The 11,811-nt window shown below is 35.3% G+C and overlaps 1 long non-coding RNA gene across 1 annotated transcript in view; it reads right to left on the minus strand.

Moving 5' to 3' along the window:
- Positions 1 to 8,568, minus strand: part of LOC309842462 — a 66,413-nt gene extending 57,845 nt beyond the window's left edge. Inside the window, exon 1 of the long non-coding RNA XR_014299661.1 lies at positions 8,517 to 8,568. This is a non-coding gene — a long non-coding RNA (uncharacterized lncRNA). The remainder of the gene's footprint in view (positions 1 to 8,516) is intronic.
- Between the last annotated feature and the right edge of the window lie 3,243 nt (positions 8,569 to 11,811).

Below are 11,811 nucleotides of genomic sequence, written 5' to 3' on the forward strand. Positions count from 1 at the left end.
AACCACTGCATGCATTTTGCTTTCAGCTTGAGAGCAAAGCCATGGTCAGAACTGGGGCACTGAGAAGTAGACCTGGAGCCTTCAAACATTTCCCCTACAGCACGCCTGCTTCTGTTTTTTGTTTGTTTGTTTATTTGTTTGTTTTGGTTTTTATAATGGGAGGAAATTTAGCTTCCTTATTATTCTGTCCAATTTGGGACTGAGTATTTTATTAGCTGCGTCAGAAAATATCCTAAGTGATAAGTCCAAGTGGTTTTTGACCACTAAGCCACTTTACTATCTTTGTTTCTCTGTCTCATAATTAAAAGCCCTGAGAGGGAAGATATTTATTTACTAGTCACTATATGGTACAAAACACCTGTCACTGACAAATTTTTGTACTTGGCAGGATTCATCATAGGTCACTGCCTCTATGTCTATGTTGACATCAGGATTGGATCTCTAAAATAGTCGGGAATTGCCAGATAGACAGAGTCTCATTGCAATTCACAATCACTTCCATAAAGGACACACACACACCTGCCCTGCATACCAGAGGTGGACACTGGGAAAGACGGACTATTTCAGATGTCATGGCGTGACCAGGAAAGATGTTTCACAGGACAATTCAAGAAATCTGAAGATTAACGTCTTGTTCAATTGGTTTCTCTAGGTTACCTTCAAATAAGAAACCTCTGAATAAGATTAAAAAAAAAAATGGTCTTACTCCACTGAGGACTTTAAGATCATCTTTAATGAAATAGAGAAATCTCTTTAAAGTTTGTTTTGCCTTTGATCACAGGAATGTTCCCTCAGATCAGCTATTGTGTTAAAATCTATAGCGGCAGAGTAGAAACACGGAAATGAGATGACTTGTGATGCTTGCGTGGTTACTAAAATTAAGAGGGAAAAACTGCCAACTGATGCAAAATCAAATACAGCCTGCTATTATTATTCTCCAATATTTTCCCTCAGATTTTTCAAGAAAGCTAAATTGCTGAGCAATTTTCATCGATGATACAGATATTTATACAAACTTTATATATTATCTTCAAAACTAAAAGAAACTCAAATTTCTTCTCTAGAAGCCAGGACTTTTTAAATTATAGGAATAGAATAATATAGGGAGCTCATTTTCTGGATTATAGAACAGAGAAAGAGACCCGAGAATAACCTAATCTGCGTGTCAGAATAAGACATTTCATGAAGTAACATCTTTCTTTTTTGTTTTTCTTTTCCTTTTTTTTTTTTTTTTTTAGAGTGAATATACTTGACAGAATAATGACTTTGTGAATATGAATGAATTTCCAGTTGGCTGATAAATAAACTCACTACAAAGTTGATCTGATAAATGATTACTCAAAACCCAAGAGATTTTTCATATAATAATAGAGCTCTGGTAAATAAGAATATCTTAAAAGAATAGGTATTTTCTACGGGAAAGTTACTCTGTTCGTACATTTTTTGTTTCCATTCTTCTCTGGCAAAATAAATGACCACCTGAATACTAAATAGTATCAATTGGGTCTCATGTTTTCTGACAGTTGTATTTGAAAGAAACATTATGTAAACCCATGCATGTTAGTGGGAGATGAGAAAAAAAAAAATGATGCTTAGGGCAATCTGATGGTATTCTCTAATATATAATGCTGTTTGTGTCTCTTCTTTGATTATCTTTAAGTCCCAATTATTAGCAGCCCCTAGTGCCCCCAGGATAAAGGAAAGAAAAGCAGAACAAAACAAAACAAAACAAAACAAAACAAAGACCTGTCAATCTGCAACTGACAGCTAGGTCTTTGAGGTTAGAGATGGATTTATTGGTTCTCTGTTTCGAAATCTGTCAAAAAGACTTGAACGGTTTCCTGCCTGAAAGAGGCTGAGGATGGAACACCTGGAGGCCTTTAATAATGATGATGGTAGGGAAGCATGATAGTTTTGAAGTTAATTTTCGGTGTGAATTTCTTGGGTGCTCTGGCTCAGAAAGAAACTCCTCTGGTGAGAAAAAGGAAAAATATAACATTTCCTGAAAAGGTTACAAAATGTTTTGTTAGATTCTTTTCGTAAAGGGTATCAGTCACCTTAAGGAGTAAAGCCTCATTTAGGCTCCATTGAACACTATTAAGCATTGTTGTCCATTTTATGTGCCAATTTTCATACTCCATTTTGGAGTTTGAAGGACTAAAAAACTTTTTTTTTTCCTTTTCTTTTTTTGTAGATATGGTATGATGTGGTCCTCTCCTATTTTAAAAATTATCTGATTTTATGGTTTTAATAAATGCAAATAGGATTGTATCATTCATGATTTCTACCTAAAACAAATACCTGTTCATACCCACCCATGAGTAGTATATTGTGAGTGGTCCTGGAGCTACCATTCTCTGTTTATTACTTTTTCCCCCCAATGACATTGAACTTCTATGTGCCTAGCAGGGTGCTAGGAGCCAAGGATTCAAAGTGATCAATATGAACATGATCTCTTTATGTGTGCTTTTTGGTGCTTAAAATCTTTTGAAGGGGGCCAAAAAATAAGAACTAAATAGGCATTTATGACAGCATACTAAGTGCCTATTTCTAGTTGAATTAACTGTGTGATATTTTTCAAAGCTCTTAAATTCTCAGAGACTCAACTACTTCATCCATAAAGTGGAATTATGATTTATCACCCTGATAAGAACAATCAGTGAGGAGAAGCTTTTTTTCTGAACTCTTGAAACTGTAACATCTGTGACTCAACAAAATAATAATTTTTTGGAAGTTGCTTAAAATAGGAAACATACCTTAATCCAGCCCTGTCCCCTCAAAGCAAGCATGGAATCAAATGAACTCATGGATTCTAACCTTATTCTCCCTTTAAGTTCTCCTCAGGAAAGGTCTGTTTGGCCTATAGAGATTCACAGCAAGGATGTGGCAGTTAGACTGGCACAGCTAATCTGCCTTAGCATCGTAGCATTACTGGATGACTCCATGATGACCTGGTAAGTAGCAGCTCGTGGAAGCTAATGTTTTCTCTTTTATGGATAGGCAATTTGTATACCGAAAAATGATAAAATTTCTTGTGAGTTTCAAGGCATTTATATTCTCCTGAACATATTCCACAATGCCATGTAAAAATGACTAGGACAAAAAAGTTAACAGAGTTCTCTTGGCCATGAATACCTTATGAAGCTTCCAAAATTGTATGTGGAAGAAAGAAAACTGACATAAAAAAAAATGAATACATTTTCACAGAGGGTACTACTAACTGACATTGGTAGAGTTAACATTTTAGCACATGTCAAGTTTTGGTATGAGAGTTAGCAGAATATGATATGAGTTCCATGCATTTGCCATGTCTTCAAATAAAAGATAGCACATGTATGATAACTGCCAGTATGTTATAGCATCTTCATCTTTTAAACTTTCTTCCTCTAATTTAAACTGTATTCTAAGATCATGATTTAAAAATCTGCTGCCATATAGAATAGAATATCGCATATCTGGAATAATTGACATGGGTTGCAATATTACTGAGACAGAAGAACATTGACTAGTTGAAGTCAATTTTAAAGTTAATTTGAAAACTATATTAAGCATTTTAACAAAAGAATAAGATAATTCAAATAAGTAATGTGGTATCATTATCATCACTATTATTATAGAAATAAAGAAATTGAAGTAGATGACAACTTAGGTCATGTCTAGTGATAATAGCTTTTGGTAGTTCTCTTTTTCTCATAATGTGATAAATTAAATCAAGTAATGTATGTAACCATGATTTGAAAATTACAGTGTTTTGTTTAAGTGTCCAGTTCAGGCTGTCTGACGGTCAGTTTTTTCTTAGTTGATCAGTTAAATAAAACAAATGCTCAATTCAATCTTTCAAAGCAGTTTTACTTCTTTCTCATAAAAATGATTGTGCATGTTACTGCATTGACTGATTTTTAAAATATTGCAAGGGTACTGCAATACCATTATTTTGGGGGTCAGAGGTGAGTCTTCGGCTAGAGCCTGAAGGAAATAAGCTACCTCCATCCCTTAGTGTTCTTTGGTAGGCAAGCCTAGCTATGATAGAACAGTTGGAAAATTCTTTGACCTATCACAGAATGTTCATTGGAATACATGCCTGACCATATTCTTAAATTTACATGGGATTATGGAATTTCATAAAAGAGAACTTGAATCATATCCATTACTACAATTTTCCTAAGTATAAACTTATGTGAGAGAATGGACACAGATAAAAGAAATGAAGAGAAACAATGGGTCTTTTTCTGAGGGGGATATATATCTATAGATACATATCTACAGATACATATCTATATATTTCATGAGTGTGGGGATGCATCTGACCGAGTGGACTAAGCTAGCAGCAGATCTGCTTGGACTGATGTTTCTAGGCACAGGGTCTCTGGGAAGGAAAGACCAGAAGAAAGGAAGAAGTGACCTCTCTGCAGAGAGAATTCCATATGAAAAGAGCTGGTGATCTGAATAGGTGGCAGTTTCTGACTGACTGAGAAAAGAAAGGAACATACAAGGATGACAGTTTAGAGTAGAGACAACATTGGGCCATGGTTATTTTGTAGTTATAGTTGGGAATCTAGCCATACCACGCAGAGAATTATTTAACTAAACGGGCCATCAATAACTTTCCTTCAGATGTATATAAGCCAGAAAGAAAAAAAAAAAAAATTGTCATTCCTTAAGTGTCTATTTCGTGTCAGGCATCTGTTTATGTGTTATCTCATTTACTCTATCAATTATTTAACCAAAAAAAAATTATTTAACCAATATGTACCTATAATCACTCGGCATATTGTTCAATGCATTGGAAGTACAGCACTGAGATAGAAGAGATCTTATTTTTGTGAGGCTTACGATCTAGTACAGTTGAAATAGAAACAAAAGGGTAAATTAAGATCATTTTTGATGGCATACATGTTAGGGGAAATGACAACATAATGCTATAGAATTACTGGGGGATCCCTGATTAGGAGTGTCAAAAGTTACATTTAATTCAGATCTGAGGAATGAAAAGTGAGATCAGAGCAACATCAGAAGAAAGAAAGGAAGGAAGGAAGTGAAAGAAAGAAAAAAAGGACCCAACTGTATCAGAGTCTACTGAGAATATGCGCAAGACAAAGAGAAAAAGTGTCATCAGATTTAGTCAAATAGAGGTCATGGCTAACTTTGACGAAGCATGATTGAAATTGAAATAGAATAAAGGTAGAGTGGAGAGAGTTTATAGCCTTCTCTTAGTGTTGCTATGATAAAAACTGGGGTAGAGTAGTAGATGAAGGGAAATTGTGGCCCAAAAGAAAACCTTTTTTTTTTTTTTTAAGATTTTTAATTTATTATAGAGGGTGGGGAGGGGCAGAGGAAGATGCAGAGAATCCTCAAGCAGATTCCCTGCTGAGCAGGGAGCCCAAGGCAGGGCTTGCCCCAGGACCCTGAGACCATGACCCCAGCCAAAACCGAGAACCTGATGCTTTAACCCAATGAGCCACACAGGCACCCCAAAAGGTAATTTTTTAATGTTGGGAGATTAGAGTTTCATGATAGACCTCATCTTGAAGTAGTAATGTTACAGATACTGACAAGGATGAAATAATCACAGTGCTGGTTTGTAATCCACCAGGTGTTTTTCTAAAGGATTTACCTGAATTATCTAAATTTATCCTTACATTTCCTTCAAGGATGTTTCTATAATGAACTCTGTTTTACAGAGAAGAAAACTGAGCGACAAAGATAACCTGCTTTGCAAGGTTATACACATAGTGAATGCAGAGCTGTAACTTGAACCCAAAACCTTTGACTCTAGAACATATTGTTGAAATTTATCAAATGCCTCATTTATATCAGTTTGTCATGATTTAAGTTTTTATTTTAGTTTAATCAGTTGACATTGTAGACAAGTTAACTGATTTCATAGTGTGAAACTAATATTATTTTCCTGAATGCTTTAAATGAAGCAATGCCATTTTTTTTTTTTTTTTACATACTGCTGAATCAGATTGCTAATATTTTATTTGGAATTTTTCACATCTATATCCATGAATGTAATTTTCCTTTCTCATTCTAACATTGTCTTCTTTTGCTATCACGTCTATGTTAGCCTCATAATTTGAGTTGGAGAATGTTTTTATTTCTCTTTTAGCTAAAAACAAGCAATCAAACAAAAAAAGTATAAAGTTTCATTTACTTCTTCTTTCTGTATTTGATAGACTTCGTCAGAAAGATATTTGGATGGAGAGCTTTCTTTTTTGAAAGTTCTGAAATTACTAATTTACTTTGCTAACTATGAGGTCGATCAGATACTTTAATTTTCTGAGTCTGCTTCAGAATGATTGGTTTTAGGAGCTATTATTGCCTCTATGTTACACTTAAAGAATGTGGGCTTGGAGAGTTTATCACTTCCCCAAGGGGACTCTGGTGGTAGCTTGCAAAGGCAGAATTTGAACCCAGGCAGCTGATTCCAAAATCCAAACTTTTCAAACTTCCATGCAGCCTGCCTGTTAAGTTTTACATTTCTATAAATTTATCCATTTCATGTTAATTTTCAGGTTTTTAAAAACAAAAATGTTTGTTTCATTTTTAAACATTAATGACCATGATAATAATTTTATTTTTATTACTACTTTTGCATGTGTACCTCCTTCCCCTTTGTCTTACTCACCTAACTAGAGACTTATAGTTCTTATCAGTTGGCTCAGAGAACCAACTTTTGGCTTTGTTCTACTGTACTGTGGGTTGTATTCTATTTTGTTGATCTCTGCTGTATCCTTGTATTCATTCCATCATCTTACTTTTATTTTGCTGTTTTTTTAAATTTAAGTTACAAGTTAAGATCACTAATATTGAATTTGCTTTCTAACATAGGGAAGTTTTCACATAAAGATTCATCATTTAATTTAGTTCTATTTTTTTAAATTTCCATTTTGATTTCTTCTTTGGTCAATGGATTATTAATAATTTTTTAAAGGTTCTCCTAAAGCGTAAGGTTTTCCTATTTTGTTATTGTTATTATAGCTACTTTATTTTTATTTGTATATATTTTTTGTTTATATTTTTAAAATTATGTAACTAAACATGTGATATCAGTAAAAGTCAATTCAGGAGACAGAAAGAATATGTTCTTTTTTTTTTTCTTAAAGATTTATTTATTTATTTATTTAACAGAGAGAAATCACAAGTAGGCAGAGAGGCAGGCAGAGAGAGAGAGAGAGGAGGAAGCAGGCTCCCTGCTGAGCAGAGAGCCCGATGCGGGCCTCGATCCCAGGACCCTGAGATCATGACCTGAGCCGAAGGCAGCGGCTTAACCACTGAGCCACCCAGGCGCCCAAGAATATGTTCTTTGAGTAAGGAAACTTCAAAATGAAGAAGTATTTGCTTAGGACAAAATGATTAGCTATCAGTGCGCCTGGGGGGCTCAGCGAGTAAAGTGTCTGCCTTTGGGTAAGGTCATGAATTCAGGGACCTGGGATGGAGCTTCACGTGCCTATATCCCAGTTTCCTGCTCAGCAGGGAGTCTCCTTCTCCCTATCCCTCCCCATGACTCGTGCTCTCTAAGAAATAAATAAAATTAAAAAAAAATTTTAAAAATCTCAAAATAATTAGCTACCAAAGTAATAAAAGAAGACTGAAAGATGTCCCTTCACACCAACTAAATATTGCTGTTTCTCCTGAATGACACTTTCTCAATGAACAGCATCAACATTTACCCTGAGGACCAAGTTAGGAGCTTCCAGTCTTTTTTGTAAATCACCTTCTTCATCTCATCAAGTCACCATGTGGTGAGCATTTGAGGTCCATCTAATCTACTTGCACTCTGCCACCTAGGTAATATTTTAGAAATGCAAATTTCATAAGTTTTCTCATTTTATATTTCCATGCCTCTTTCTTCACTGGAGGATAAAAATCTTTAATCTGATTTCTAAGAAATCTTTATTCTTCTGCCCATCCCAATTTATCATCCACTTCCTGCCTTTTTTACACTGAATTACTTGTAGTTTACTAATTCACAATGGATTTAGACATCTACTCTCCCTATATTCTATCATATACAAGATTTTTAAGTATATTTGTTCTTTGTACTCACTACATTCAACTTGGAACTGTCCTACTCTTTCCCCAACCTCCTTTAGATGAATTTATACCTGAGTTATAAAATTCATATTAACTATTACATCAATTCAGAAACCTTTCTTCTCCTCCTTCTGGGATAGGGATTAAATGTTCTCCCTTAGTCTCATCATCATATCTGTATTATAAAATTTATCATACGGCACCCCATTATTATCTCCAATTTACTGGAATAAAACTGAGAATCAGAGAAGTTGAGCTGTTTACTCCAGGTCACTTAGCAAGGTATAAATTAAATTGTACTGCTTAGTGTTCTCCTGTTCTTGTTATATTACTATCTAAGAAACGAGAAGATCCCAATCATAGCATGCATAAAGGTGATGTAATTCTAAAGGAAATTTTTAGCTGGGAATTTCAAATGTTTTAAAAGAAGCATAGCACTGTTTTGAAAAAATTTGAAATTGTACTCAAAAACTTACCCTGTAACATCCACTCCTCTCCACAGCTTCCTGGGCATAGCAGTTTGAAAACACCGCCCTATTTGTTTTTCTCGTAGTATCAGAAACAATACAAACCTGGATGTCTAACAAATCATCTGTGAGATAATGGCAAGGGGGTAGACAGCTTAAGAAAAACAGGAAACAATCCCCAAGGTACTTTAAATATTAATCAAAACAAGTTTTCCTTGGGAAGACTTATGATGAAGCTAAGATCAACAGAATGAGTCATTTCCAGTCCAGAATAAGCCAGGGGGAGGGAAAGGAAAGTGTCAGTTTAGGATTCATTCTGCTATTGGGAGGAAGGTTATGCAATTATAAGAAGTATAAATTATATAAAGCACAACAGAATCATATGACATATGTTGTACAAACTATTCACAAGTTCCATGACTTTGTTATTCAATCATATTTATTTCAGTCTTATGGGGTTATTTGTCCACATACTTGAAGCCAGTAAAAACAGGTGACAGATCAGTTGTAAGGCGTTCTGATTTTGAAATCACATTATCCCCACCCCTCTTTCAGAGAAGCCTTTGTTTTGTAATGTTTAAGAGGCTACAATTTACAGTGAAGTGAATATAGCTTCAAAACTCAACTCTGCTATTTGCCAACTGGTGACCTTTGGCAATTTGCCTAACTTCACTAAGGTTAAGTTTCCTCCTTCTGTAAATGTAAATAATACTATCTACACCATATAATTGTTGTGAAGATAAATAAAACTACATTTTCAATTATGAAGTGACAAAGAAGTGACAAAAAAACTCAAAATAGCTTAGAGAAAAGGAAATGTATTTATTGACTTTCATAACTCTTAAGTGTAGCTGTAACTCTCCTTCATGGGAAGCTTGATCCAAGGTTCAAGCAAAGTTACTAGGTTATAAGGTTCTGGTTATTTTCTCTCTATATCCTAGCACATTCTTTTGTACTGGTGCATTCACAGCCTCTTCTTCCATTTGTCATGTAAATATGTTCTTGCAGATCTTCATATCCCTTTCTTTTTATCTAGTAGAAACTTCAGTATTAAAGATAGATCTTGGTTTTAGATGTATTTACCAAAATCACAAGATTCACTATTTTAATTGAACTGTCTTAGATTATATGCTGTCCTTAGAGCCATTTATCATGAGGGGAATGCAGTAACCTCATCAACTTGGGCCCAAATCCCATTCTCTATCCTAGAGCAAAAGGTTGACAGGTCTCCTTTCTGGAAGTCACGAGCCAAGATGGAAGGATGAATCTCTAGATAAAATAGAAAGCAGGAGAGTCATTCCAGAACAAGAATGAATGGGTTCCTGGGACTGGCTGCAGAGTAACCAAAGTTCCACTCTTTTCTAGAAAGAGGTTAACTCTAATTGTATTCCTAAAAGATATCAATGTGTGAAGATATGGAATAACAACCAACTGAATAAATAAAACCACAGTCTTTAAGACTTCCTTCTCTCCAAGATTTTTGGTGTCAAGAATCCTGGTCATAAACAGCAGAGTTCTTTCATTTTGACTAGAATTTTATTGAAGTTTTTCTTGTGGTTAGTAGGGTAACATTTATGATTCTTTTCCTTAAACAATGAAGATGATCAAATTAAAAAAAACCAGAAATTAAAAATAAAAAACCTTTTGTCTTATGTAAGAAATAATCCATTACTTTTCTTAATTATATTGGATCAAATCAATAAAGAAGTTGAAAGCAGATACTTGTTGGGGATTTTCGGTAATGTTCAACTGACAGAGTGCCAGCAGCACTACCAAAGTAGGACACATTCAATGTGTGGAAGTGCCTTGTCTTTGTTTAGTTCTCTAAAATAAATGAAAGTTAAACCTGTCTTAGTACAATGGTGGCAAGTTGTACTGATCGGTCTATGAAAGGGCAGTCATTGCTAAGCTGAGGCTTCACTGCACTGCCTCCCTCATTGCGTTTCAATTTGTTATGGCATTAGACAAAACTTGTTCGGTTCACACAGTATTGCAGACAGTTCGAGATGTTTTAACTTAGTGTTTTAACTTGCTACTTGTGACTCAAGTCACAAATGACAAATGACATGGTTTCTCCAGCTTTGTCTCTAACTCTCTGCTCCAAAGACCCCAGACCAGTTTCTTGCAAGCTTGCCACGATGTGGAAGTAATACAGAATGAGGTGTGTTAACAGAAAAAATTTTAAATCATCTGGTTTATGGCAGCACAGGTGGGCTGAGTATGTGTTTCTACTTGCATGATGGAGCGAGTGTGCTGACTCAGCTGAGACTGCTGTGTAAATAAGTTGGCATGAATTGAGCTGGTATTGGTACTGGGTAATTCACTGAGTTGGTTGGAGACTTAGCTCCTGGGGTATTTGTCATTTGTAAGTACAATAGTGTTATAATAAAATTTTAGTTACACTACTCACTTAGAATTGCACAAGTCCATCCATAACGAAGAGTAATTAGCTGACATCTAGACAGAATTAGGATTCCTATATGGATAGCATAATTCTTAAGGCTTTTAATGTTTCTTGCTTTTGGTAAGTTGGAAAGAGTGGGAAATATTTTCTGAATTTAAATAATTTGAGATGTTGTATTTTGGGACCACCTCGAGAAGGATGATTTATCCTATTTTGACTAAAACTTAACTTCCATGGGAGAAAATGTATCATGATTCAAGCCAAAAAGATAAATGGCAGGAAAAGGTTCTCACTTGTTATTTTTGTGAAGTAGTTTCTTAAAGGAAGATCATTTCCTTTGGTTCTGAGATGTGCACATCGAACACCATAGGACAAGCTATTGGCTTGTGTGTATGAGAGAGAAACGTGATGGTTGTAACTTTCAGTCACTGCACTGATGGCCAGGTTCCTCTCGAAGAGGGTTGAGAACAGGACCCTACTCAGACATTCTTTTGTGGCTTCAAAGGCAAATGATAGCTAATACCTCTTTTTTGTCCAAAAGGCTGGAACAAACCATCACTGAGTCCTGTTCCAGATAGAAAATAGCATTGAAGCTTTTAGGCATTTTCAGAAACGTAAATGTTTCTTCAGTGTCTGTTTTGATTTGACCACGACTTCAACATGGAGTTTTAGTTTTGAAAATTTAGATCAACCACTATTCACCATAAGTTTACCAGCTTCTATGCTTTGTACACAAAGATTTTGCCTTTCTAGACCACTGAGGAACAGTTCAGAGGAATTATTTCATTTGACACAATGGAGAGTACTCTGGAGAACTGGAAACAGAAAACTACCTCACACGGTTGAACAGTGTGTGCTCAGGGAGTCATTGGCTCACTTCAGCCCTCCAGGCTCAGCCCA

The sequence above is a fragment of the Mustela nivalis genome (assembly GCF_964662115.1).
Source record: "Mustela nivalis genome assembly, chromosome: 10".
Classification (NCBI taxonomy): Eukaryota; Metazoa; Chordata; class Mammalia; order Carnivora; family Mustelidae; genus Mustela; species Mustela nivalis.